This window comes from Suricata suricatta, chromosome 15 (assembly GCF_006229205.1).
Source record: "Suricata suricatta isolate VVHF042 chromosome 15, meerkat_22Aug2017_6uvM2_HiC, whole genome shotgun sequence".
Classification (NCBI taxonomy): Eukaryota; Metazoa; Chordata; class Mammalia; order Carnivora; family Herpestidae; genus Suricata; species Suricata suricatta.
Window position 1 is genome coordinate 47396649 of NC_043714.1, and position 12851 is coordinate 47409499.

A 12851-nucleotide genomic window follows, 5' to 3' on the forward strand; every position below is an offset into this window, starting at 1 on the left:
TCTCTCCCTGTGTGCTCTAAAAAAAGGCAAGCTGAGAAAATGACCCCTTGGTGGAATTTACACAATCTGTAGATATTTAGCACATGAAGTAGCCTGTTCTTAAGCTATCACTCCTGTTTCCAAGAGGCTGCCCCAAATTGCAGGAAAGAAAGAGTATCTTGGTTTTGAAAAGGATGAATTTGAATGGAAAAAAAACCCCTCTTTCTTCAAGGTTGTCATTGTTCCTTTACCTATGACCCTATTTGCCATCGCACACTTATCAATTAGGAATATTCTGCCACGTCCACACCACCAAAGAAGTGTACGCTGGAATAGAGTGAGAATTGCCTGCCATTGTGTGTGTGGCTCTCATTTCATAAGTCAAGATGAGCAATGCGTAGGTCTGATGTGGCCCTCTTTTGTGATATGTTATCACGATATTTAATAAGCCAGCAACTGATTCATACTCTAAACTGTATTCCAAAGGATTTCAAAGTCCTTTCAAAATACTGTGTACGTGCAACTAAGTATTTTATCCTAAGTTTTTTACATTTGTGATAGTTATGAGCCACTTCGCCATTAATATCCATCAAATAGAGGACATTTGGCTGAAAATGAAGAAAAGATTTATTAAATTTAGTTTCACTTCCATTCATGGGACTAAAATATATGAAGGAATATGAAAAAGACTAATGTCTCTATGTTAAAGAAATCGATTTCCAGGGTGCCAAGTGGAAAAGTGTAATTGAAATTGACCCATTAAATGATTACATTATTTGTGTACCAAATCTAATATATTTCACAAAACTATAGTGCTGTTTCAGTAACTACCTGCCAAACTGTATATATTGTTCCTAATTAAGTTTCATAAATGTACTTATAGAAATGTGAGGTTGCAGAATTATCCATGTAATATGTCTCTACATTTATGAAACCTATTCCAGAGAATTAAGACAAGGCAGTGCATTTCTAATCTCATGACTATTTCATGACTAGTGAAAGCTATAATAAACAGGGTGACAACATGAATATTCAAGGGAAGGTTCCCAGTTAAATTCTGAAACATACTTACAAATGCATCTTAACTTCTAGCATTGCCCCCGGAAAATCACATTGTAGTAAACACTTGACCTTTAAAAACATGTTTAAGACCCAATTTCTGACTACCTACTATGTGCTAGACACGTGTAATTTTACATATGCAATTTTCTTTAATCCTGGTAACCACTCAGTAAAACAATTTTCATTATTTCTATTTGGTTGGTTAGACATGACGGGCAACTCAATCAAGGTACAAAATACTTAAGTTTATGGCTGCTCTTAATCTTTTTTTCCACTTTCATTATCAGATTGTATGTTTCTGAAGGGAAGGAATAATGCCCTATTTGTCTTTGTATTTAAAAAAATGAAAGAAAAATGTTGTTTTTCAAATCACTTAATGGTCCCTTTACTCTTTGCTTTAGTTTTGTTTATATTTCAGTTTCACTGAAAACAAATAATCAAAGACTCTGAGATATTGTGCATTTTTCCAGTTTAACAAATAGAAGTACATTTTTTTTTTAAAAAGGGGCAAATATTATCAGATTTTCTTTAGGAAAATATGTTCTCCTTCATGTAAGATGATGCTACTGGCTAATTTTGCGTTTTAAAAACTACTGAATATAAGCCCTGCATGAGGTGTTATTTTAAGTACATATAGAGATGAATAAGGCAAAGTTCTCAAGGAGTTCTAGAAAACTGTGAAATAGGCTGTTTGTCACCCTCTTCCTGGTGCTTCTATTCTCTCTGGTCCCAGGGCCTTGGTCTTTACCAAGAATTATCTTTCCTGGGGGAGAATTGAACACTTCTTTTTCATCACTGGGAGAGGGCTGAGAATGCCCCTTTACTTTTATGAGGTGACATAGGTAAGACCCTGCTCCAGGAATTGGTCTTTTCTCCTGTAGTTATTATAGACGCTGAAAGACCAGTCTGGCTATAGGCCAGAGTGTTTATGGAGTAAAGATAAAGGCAACAAGCAAGTCAGCAGAGCAGTTGGCTTGCACTAGGTCAAATGGCTAAGAGATGTGGGGGGAAATTTATAGCAGGGGCAGAGGAGGCCACATGAAATCCAAGAGGGCAGATGGTACACGGCAATTGACTTGGCTCCAGTCTGTCCCTCCATGGCTCCAGTAACTAGGTCAGAGACTAGTCCTGAGCTGTGGAAAATGGCAAGTTTAGTTCCCAGACCTAGAGTAAGTGGTTTGTTAAGAAGTTTACCAAGAGGGGAATTAAGCATAGAGGGGACCCCGGGTATAACTGGGATGAAACTTGGTGCTAAACTAGTTACAAGGTGATTAGGCGATAGTCCTTCCCGAAGCACAGCTAGTTGGCAGCTTTCATGTCCATCTACTCATGATAAGGATCAGTTCTAAAACTGCAGTGGGGTGAAACGTACAGATTAGTTTATCAGCGTTGTATTGCCATGTTAATGCTGTATGTCAAGCCACCCCCAGACTAAGAGGCTTTAAAAAATAAGCCCTTGTTATTGTTTGGGGGTTTATGATTCTGTGAATCTGGGCCAGGTTTGGCTGATTGCAGCTGAGCAAGATCTTTCAAGGCGTAGGCTTAGAACTGTCACACTGTCACTATATCCTCAACCTATGGGCCAAAGTCACAAGACAGCTCAAATTCGAGGGGGGCAGAAAATGGACTGCATCCTTTGGTGGCAGATGTTGTGAAAGGCATGAATATAGGGGAAGGGTAAAGGTTGGGACTATTTTGCAATCACCAACGTGGGTCCCCAAACTTCAACTGTTAGAAGGAATGTGGAGTCTAGGAGCCAACTGGGGCCAGGGCGGGGTGGTGGCGCTGGCTCTTCTTTCCTTGTCAGCTGTGAAGGTTTTCTTTCAGAATATCTGTCTCAGCTTGTTAATAAGGGATGAGCATCCAGCTATGCTAACTCTCCTTAGAGTGGGAATAACCAGCAGCCCGCTTAACAGGCTGGTACTCGGAAGGCAGTTTTAATTGCAGCCACTTATATAAAGTTTCTTCATCTGCAAAACATGGCTAATTATAGTACCTACCTCATGTGAGTCTCGGGAGGATGAAATGAGTTAAGAGAAACACTTAGCAAGATCTTACACATAATACGTGGTCAGCAGATGTTACTTGCTTTATCATTAGTCTCATTGCTGTTATTATTTGCCCTTGTTAACCTAAACAGACTACATAATTACAAGCAAAGCAGAATATTGAGGGGTACGGGACTTTGAAAACTAAAACAATTTTCTTTCCCTTCACATAAGATAGTGTTAAGGAAACCAATCAGTTTGAGTCTTTTTTTTTTTTTTTTTTTTTTTTTTACTAGTAAGGGTGATAAATTGTGCCGATTGTACTTTTGGGGGAGCAGAGCTTGAAAATCATTGCTCTAAAACAAAAGGGAGCACAGACCCCCATGTCCATGAGGCCTGGCGGATGACACAGATGAGCAAAGCCAGTAAGATGTAATTCCGGCGGGAGCCAGCGCTGTGGTGAACCCGAACACCTACCTGGCTGCTCCCAGATGGGGGTGGTGTGGCTGGTGGTGGAAGAAGAAAAGAGGCATTTCTTGTGATGACAGCTTTTCCAGAGGTAATGTAATTTGGTTGGAGAAGTAGACAATAAACATGATTCAGTGGTGAGATAAAATTATAGACACTCTTGAATTTGAGACTAAAGTCTGAGTAGGAAAATTTGGATATAACATGGCCAGACTGATTCAGTGGCAAAGGTAACAAACTCTATTCAATAAAATAATAATAAGAAATAATATAAGCCAAAATTATTTTATAATATGGTTATATAATATAATAAAATTATATTTTATAATATATAATACAATTATATAATATAGCTACATTACATATAACTATATATAAAATGATTATTATATTATATAATCATATATAATATGGCCAATATAATATAATATATAAAGGTATAGTAAGTTGTAAAGTATAAAGGCATAAGGCCTACTAGGAAAGCTGGTACTTGCCGCTGAGAAGCTGAACCCAGAGGGAAGAGCTATGGATTTGGAGAATTCGTGTTCTTTGAAGGCATAAGAGAGTGGCTTGAGGTGCAGGCGGCCAGGAGGGCTGGGAGTTCCTCATTCTTTACGGCAGAGCTCTTTAGAACTGCGCCACTACAAGGCCTCGCTGGAATCAGTCAGTTTTTTTTAACAGTGAACGGCAGCAGTTTTTCTCTCAACAGTATCCATGCCGTGGAAAGTGACCACAGGATGGACGCATTTCATGCATTTCAGTGCATGTGAACAGACAGAACTGAAAAGTTTAATCTCACCTGCTGCTATCCCTGGAAGTCCCTGTGTACAAACTGTCCTTTTGTGATACCTCTAGATATATTCCTGGATATCCCCCTGGTTGGAAAACTTGGTTCCCACTGTGGCGTGTCATCTTCCTGCTGTGACCTCTTGAGAACCGACGCCCTCTGGCTCTAGTATATGACACTTCTCCCAGGGTCAACCTACATATTTAATTTAAAATTAAATTGTCCTCCCTTGACTGGTGAGTTTCTTCCCACCCTTCTAATGAACTTCCTCAGGATCTTTTATTTTCTCCTGTAGGCGATACTCTCCAGTTCATCTCATTCTTTCTCTATTTAGTGGAGCGTGGCAGTGACTCAGGATAGCATGAGAATGTCTACCTTAAGCCACAGAAGAGTATTTTGTCCCCCCAGAGGCAAACTCTTCTCATGAAAGTGCTAAGTTTCTCTCCATCCAGGCCTCCATCAGCCCCCGTCTCTGTTATCCACGGGTCACTGTCAGAAGTCAGGCTTCACCCTGCCTGGTTCATCGGTGGTGTTCCATAGTGGATTTTGGACTCAGTCTCTGGTTGACTGACCAGAATGCAGCTTGGATAGAGAGGCTGACTTCCAAGGGCATCTTCTCAGACTGGACATATCCACAGAGAGAGGCATGTTTGGCCTGATGAAAAGAAGGTCAATGCTTTCTTCTGACATGGAAGCCAGGGTCAAAGTGAACCTCTACAACCTCATGTAGAAACCCCTCTCCAGGATCCTCTCATCTGCGGCAAATTTAGCTCAGGTTCTTCAGAATACAGGCTTTGAGGATGGGAGCATCAGGTACAGGAAGAATACTGATCTGTGTTCCTAGACAGCAGAATTCTGTTATATGCAAAGGATTTCATTTCTCTATGCCTCAGTTTCTTTCTGCATAGAGTAGTGGGTTCCTGCTAGATAATTAAAGGTGTCTTTCAGCACTAAGATTCTAGTCATTTGTGTTAGGTAATAGGGAGCCATAGAAGGTTCTTGAGCCGTATGAATTATTATGAAGATACATGGGCAAGATTAGACTTCTTCCACTAAACAGTTTTTAGCAGATCAAACCATGATTGCTCTTAAACATCTTTCTATCATAGTCCCTTCTTATTTCCAGTTTTTATCCTTGTAGAGAAAGCAGATCAATAAGCACCCAAGGGAAAGTGGGAGAAATCTGATGGTCACACAAATGGGAAAACTGAATTTGGCATATCAGTATCTCCTATCCCTCCAGACAGATCTAATATAAACCAGAAAGTTACTCAGTGAGAATAGGAAAAGGTGAGGGAAATGTAATATTAGATAAATCGGATTTTTAAAGAAATTAAGATAAGAAATTATGATGTCTTTGTTTCAGGATAATTACGGTACTGCTAATGGGACTAGAAATCTATTAAATCCTTTGATTTTTCGCTCCATGCATTCATCCTCATGCTAGAGATGGCCTTCCATCCCATCTGGAGAGGACGTACTGACGTCCAAAAGCCCTCTTTCTTTTGGACAGTGCATAAATAGGCACTGCCAATGTTTATTCTGTGACTCTCCCGTTGTACCGTTCTTTCCTGATCGAATCTTTATTAGATGACATTTTATTTTTCAGATTTTTTTTGTTTGTTTATTCAAACAGGACCCAGTCCAGTCTTACTGACTTCTGAGTTACTTTTTCTTTTTGGACTGACTTTCTCCATCTCTGCTTTGCTCTATAGTTGATATTACTCTTGATTTCTCAATGGGAAATCTTATTTCCCTGTTTTCCTTGTGTGTGGGAAGTGAAAACCTCACTGGATTCCCACTACTAAGAAGAGACTTACAGAGATTTTCATTTTTATTCTTGGCTTGACTTGTACACAGCCTCACATGAAGAAATTAGGATGTATTTCAACATTATGCTCTAGTTCCATAAAGCTTGGTGGAATTTTATTAGAATCAAAATTTATTAGACACTCCTTTCTCATTGCAGCAACAATTCTTTAAATTAAAAGTTAGCTCCTCATTCCCACCCCACCCTGCATTACTTATTCAACATGCTACCTGACTGTTTACGCTATGAGGGCATGCACTGTATTTATTCTGTCCCCAGATCCACAGGGCATTAAAGACACTGTGCTATGACATTGGAAGCAACATTTACATATGATCTAACCCCAATCCTAATCCTCTCCATTGCCCTTCCCCCAACTTACCATTCTACCTCTTGGTAAAATGGCCTGTAATTTTGCCCAAAAGAATGTGGATAGCAACAAGCCACATTTGAAAATATTATTTTACCTTAAAAGATCCCATGTTACAGTTAAGTATTTAATAAGAATTGCTTGAATGCTTGATGAAAGAAATGTCATAGCTTGCCTAAGGAGTTGCTTCAAAATTTTAAAATCCAACCCTGTCCATATCATTTTAAAATCTAAATTGACCTTTATCTAGATCTTTATTCCAACACAGTATCGACTTGTCATCAGTACTGCAAATTTCTCTCTGGCAGAAGTCATAAGTTTCCTGAATTTACCCAGATGATGGTTTGCTATTTTTGTAAGAGAAAGCTGCCATTTTGCCAAAAGTCTTCTGTCTTGCAGGCACTGGCTGGCAGTGCCGTTTTCTTGGGCTGCAAATGGGGCAACAGCTGTCCCTCCCACACCAGACCGCGGGGATGAGGCTGCCAGAGAGGCATTGTTCTAGAAACGGAGACAGGATGTGAATGAGCTGACCCATCCAGGTGAACTTAAGTACTTTTATCTTTTAGAAGAACAGAGAAATGAGGACCAAAAATAAGTATTATTTAATTTTGTATAACTTTTGTTAAGCCTCTGAAGTCCACTAGTTCGAATTCTAGTTAGTTCAATATACGATGGTAATGTTGTGTCGGGAAAAAAAATACCCTCTGGGTTCAAAATGAGGATTTAGTCCTTGGGATTCAGTCCTAATCTACCTTGCTGGGAAAGCAATTCTGATTTCCTTTTTTGAGAATTTGGTTTTACTATATGTGAAGTGGGCTATTTACAAGATGATATTTACTGTTTTTGTAATTCTAAAATTATCTGTGAACATGTATCGTTAATTTTAGGAAAGGGCAAAATTTGACGAGGTGATATTTGTTTTCTGTGTGCTTTGAAATTTTCAGAGTAAGTTTTTACTAAGACAGTAAATCTACCTTATAAATTTCCAGGTATAATTTACTGGATGAAAGGATCAAGTATTATAGAGCAGTTTTTAATCATATTTTACCTTGCCATTCATTCAGAATTTTTCATTTTATTTGGACAGCAACTGTGACCTCGATGTGGGGAATCTTCTTCCCATTGAGGCACCCGTCTCCTTGCACTAGTGAGTCCACGTTCTCTCTTTCTCTGTTTCTCGGTCTCTGTCTCTCTCTCATCCCTCACTTCACTATCTATTCTGTAACTAGCAGTTTAAAGGAATAAATCTCCAGAGTCCTCATCAACACACTTTTGTTATATAATTTAACTATTTAGAGGGTCATTTGAGATTTTTTAATAGTTCCCAGTTGTGAATTCCATGTGGAATCAAATTAAGCGTATCTGTCACAAACGGATCCCTCGTTTTCCTTTGAGTCGACAAAGATCTCAATGAGGCTTCCTGGCCTTGCTAACAGTGTGTTTCTGCCTAAAAATGTGCCTTTCCTGAGCCTCTCCTGCATCTCCATGTCAGATGGTCAAGGTCAAAGTTAGTCTCTCAGGCACCAATGACTGTTTTTTTTTAGTTATATGAATTTTGTTTTAGCACAGAGCAGCATAAATCAATTATTTGTTCTGCATGAGAAAGGAAAGGAGAAAGTGTAGAGTTAAAAAATTCTTTTCAGAAACCCATAAGGTACAGTTTTTCATTTGATTATATAAGATTTTTGCTTCTCAAGCCAAAGGAATATGGAAAATAATAATTAGCCCATAGTAGAGCTTCTTGGGGGCTTTTTGAAGAGTTAAACTGGTATTATTTATAGACAAAAAAGGTAATATTTTCTGTGTTTTCTCTCCTCAATTTGTCTTGTTGCTTTTACACATTACATGTTATAATGTAATCTATGAGATAGAAACAATACCAGGAGTCCTAATTAAATTAAAAGTAATTACCAGTTGTACAGATAGGGCTTTCAATTGAGCAGCAGGAAGTTGATATTTTGTCATTCCCAGTTTATCTCCGTGCACTGAGCACGATTCTTTGTACCAGTTATTAATGGCATTTTCTCAACAGTCATGAAGAGTGTGGGAAATAGAGAACAAGGAAGAGAACAAAGGGAGGAGAGGAATTAGAGAAGGCCGGAGGGAGACAGAGAGGAATCGTTCTGTTGCTGTTCTCCAATGAGGATCCAGGGACATTTGTCACCCATCGAGGGACCTATTGCCGTCCTTCACTCACCTATGAAAGAAATATCTGCCCAGCCCGTATTCGTAACATATCCTAATTTTTCTTGACCATAAACAGAATTTAAAAAAGAGAACCTCAAACATTCTGTGCTCAAAGTCTGGTTTATGATGTGACAGATTTTCCATTTTCAGAAAGAAAAAAATAGTTCCAGCTCCTAACAGGAATTTAATTTGAGAGAGGGAGGGAAATGGCAATATATAAAGATTTCCTACTGTCCAATTTCTTATTCTGCTTTTCAACTGGGCATCTTTTAACAATTGGAAGCAATGCCATTCTCCCACCAGGAAACACAGTGCAGGCTTTTAAAGAGCATTTACAGGGTGATGTCCGTTTGATTGACCGTTATCTTGCTGGCATGCTGCTGCTACAAATATGAGCAATTATTGGGAAAGCAGTCAAATTAAATTTTCATAACTATAAAACTGCATTTTACCTTAGGGGCACAGCTTCCTTCCTATTTCTACAATCTATTTTCTATGCTTTATATTAAATCTAAACAAATGAATGTTTACCAACATTAATATTTTAACATAGTATGCCAGTCTGTGCCCTCTCTCCAACAACTTTTCGTCTGTCTAGGACTGTTCTATATGAGAGTTAACTTTTTTAGTATAAAATGGGTCATTTTGGATAGGCTATTCTTAATGGATGCTTTCCTATCCTTCAAAAGTATACTTTGACTAATTCTTGCCTTTAATAATCAAAGTCAACAAATGGTTTATATGAGATTAAATTTAATTGTCTTAGATTATCCCTATTAGGGTATTAAAGGCTGCTTACCACAACAGGTCCATCCAACTACAGATGACAAGTGTTGTAAGTAGCAGGTAGGATGCGGTGTTCCCTTTCCACAATCATGACTGACATTGCTAGATGATCATAGCGCAGTTCATCATTGAGACCAGATATTTGGCTTTTGGCAGCGATTTGAACTGAATTGAGCTGACACCGAAGGTGAACCCAATTTTGCTGTCCCTGCTGTAAATGGTTTTATCTTTGTGCTCTTGATGCCCTGCCTAGCGTCTTCCCGTATCTCTGCATCTTAAGCCATCCTGGGAGACCAAGCCTCACCAGGTCTTACTCCTACCTGAATCATTTAAACTGCGTCTCCGGATTTTACCTGTCCTTCAGATCTAGCTCAAATCATACCTTGCATGAAACGTGAAGTTTTCCCAGATTTATCTGGGTCACGTTGCCCTTTCTTTGATGGTCATGGCCTTTCGCTGGGGTGACCACTTGTTTGGGTTACTTTTATGCATGTTGTCTTTTACTTTTGTCTGGCCAGTGTCACTTTTTCCTTTCAAAAATGTTGCAGTTCAAAGAAGATATCACATGATCTCCTTATTCATCGCCCATTCTATTTAGCTTTTAATAATTTTCCACTTTGTATGGATCTAATTAATTTGGAAAAAAGCATTCCCCACTAGTTGAACTAGTAGAAGGCTTCTCTTCCATCCTCCCTCTGGAACTAGGCTAGGCACAAAACACATACCTCCTAAGTCACTGATGTCAGAATACTGGTAAATTCTTGTCCGTGGTCAGAAGGCACTTCTCAGATGTGGGTGAAGAGCTCTAACTGTGTAAGATTTCCTGGGCTTCTACCCAGATGTATAGGCTTGTTCTTGATTCCTAATCTGTAGTTTGCCTCCCTGTGGAGGCATCACGTAAAGGTGATATTTTTGATAGCAACTTCTCTTGTTAAGTTATAGGAGTTTCTGACGGATGGTAAAGTAGCTTGTATTGGTCTAACTCTGACAACCCAGAAACCAATGTCATCCCTGGTCATCTTTGTTATTGCAAACGTCTATGCATCACCTTTCCATATGCCCAGCTGTTTTCTTACCTTTCAAAGGGGCCCTGGAATACATATATTATTTAATCCACATGGAGATTCTTTTGGCCAAAGTAAAAGTTTAGTCTGTGTGAATGCTCAAATGATATTGTGCACTTTAATTTTGTAGAATTTTATGATATTAGAGCAGAAGAAATCCTGATTGATGTGATTAAAATATTTTTTTAACATTTATGTTTTTGAGAGACAGTGTGAGTGGAGGAAGGACAGAGAGAGAGGGAGGCACAGGATTGGAAGCGGGCTTAAGACCCTGAGTTTTCAACACAGAGCCTTACGTGGGGCTTGAACTCACAAACTGTGAGACCATGACATGAGCCAAAGTTGGACGCTTAACCGACTGAGCCACCCAGGCACACCCCAATTGATGTAATTTAGACATGCATCTCAGCATCTCATTTTTAGAGGATAAGAGTCTCACAATTCTGTCTCTGAGTTTATATCATCTGTATATAAAATTGAGAAGATCATAATTAAAGGATTTCCAAGTTCTTGCTTGATTTCTGGAGGCTGAAATTTTGATTTGAGAAAAGCAAACAGTCTTTCCAGGAAACAGCCAGAGGAAAAGGACAAAGATAGAAGAAAACACCCTAAGAAGAAGTGATAGGTTCTCAGGGGCGTGTCTATAGAACTGCTGGTTGTGATGAGGCATTTATGGCTCAGCTCACTAACTTTATTCATCATCAATAAATATTAATAGCGAGTACGCTAAGTTGAAGATTTACTCATGACTGTGACCTTGACCTTGTTGCAATATTGCCTTGTTAGGCAGGACTTCTATTATCCTCTTACTTCAGCATCAGCTCTGTTTTTAAAAGGCAACAAAAAGGAGGGAAGAGGAAGAAATAGTTAAACTCCTTATTATCAGGATAAAATTATGTGAAATGTTGTTAGAAATATAAAATGGCAAGGGGTTTGATAAAGATCATTTAACTACTCACTCTCGGACAGAGTGTCCCAATCCGTGCAATATACAACTGTCAAGTAGTTGAAAAATGAGGGAGGATAAAGTATTAATTTGGGGGGCGAAATGATTTTTTATATTAGAGACTACCTGTGTGAAAGAATGATGCAAAAAATGTTTGTTTTCATTGGAACGAGACAGAAAAGATTAGCATGGCCCCCGTGCGAGGATGACACGCAAATTTGTGAAGAGTTCCATATTTAAAAAAATGTTTTCTTAATGATCATTTACTCCTTTTCATTCATTCCATCCTGACATATCTCTGTGATGGTTTTCTCAATGTTTTCCTATAGTGAAACTTCCATGTCAGAGCTTTGTCCAAAGTGAATGTCACCTTGTTCACCAAGGAGAGGACTTTTTGAAATATTGCTAATCTTCCTAATCTTAAGCATTTATACAGACTGAAATGGCTTTTACAAGTGGGAAGAGACAAAAGAAAGAAATGTAAGAAGTGATTCATACTTTCCCAATGCTAAAATTTGGGCAGTTATGGACTGAACATCTGTTTCTCAAAGGAATCGGTCCTACAATTTCAGGCAGTGAATGACATTTTTGAATCCTTTCCAATGGCTGCCCACCCTTCTTGGCCACATAGAACTGGGCTAGGCAAATAATCAACAGCATTTTTTATCTCTGCTGAGCATTACACTAGGTACTTTGGGGGAAGGATGCCAGCTGTGTATATGACTGCATACTCTATTCTTGCTCTCAACTTATTCTCAAAGGTCTTCTTTCTCAGGAGAACAGCTGGATGAGTTTCCCCTTCATTCAGCAAAGTGATGCCAAATATTGGTTTCTGAAACTGGCCCCCTGATACATGCCTTTGTTTCCTGAGAGACCCAGGCTTCAACCACCTAGGAAAGACCACAATACACCTCATTGCTTCATTTAGTGAGTTGCCAATTGATGTTCAGGATTTCCCAACATGATTGCCAGCAAAAACAACCACTCTAAGCTCTCCTGTTAACATCATTTTCTTAATTAGACCTTTTGAAAAGATGTATTGAATCCTGATTCAGGAGATGCATTAAACTATACAATTAAGATGATTCATGTTTACTTAAAATGATTCAACGATTAATCTTAAAGTTTCTCACTTTATTTAGTTATTGTTTGTTTATTTAGTTTGTTTATTCATTTAATCATTATTTACTCAACACATGTATGAATATTTATTAGTTGGCAAGTTTTGTGCTAATTGCTGTGGCACAAGCAACAAAGACAACAAACAGGTCGCCTGCCCCTGTGAAACTTAAATATGGGATGGGGGGTGTCTATGTTACGCAGTGACTTTTGACTTTTAAGTACAAGTATAAAGGTTATTTCAATTCATTAAGCATGTATAAGGTGTCTACTTATGAAATTCCA

The 12851-nt window shown here is 38.6% G+C and overlaps 1 non-coding gene across 1 annotated transcript; it reads left to right on the forward strand.

The window, feature by feature from the left end:
* The first annotated feature begins 11585 nt into the window (after positions 1-11585).
* Positions 11586-11687, forward strand: LOC115279543. The gene has a single exon (XR_003903503.1). It is a non-coding gene; the product is annotated as a U6 spliceosomal RNA (small nuclear RNA).
* The last annotated feature ends 1164 nt before the right edge of the window (positions 11688-12851 follow it).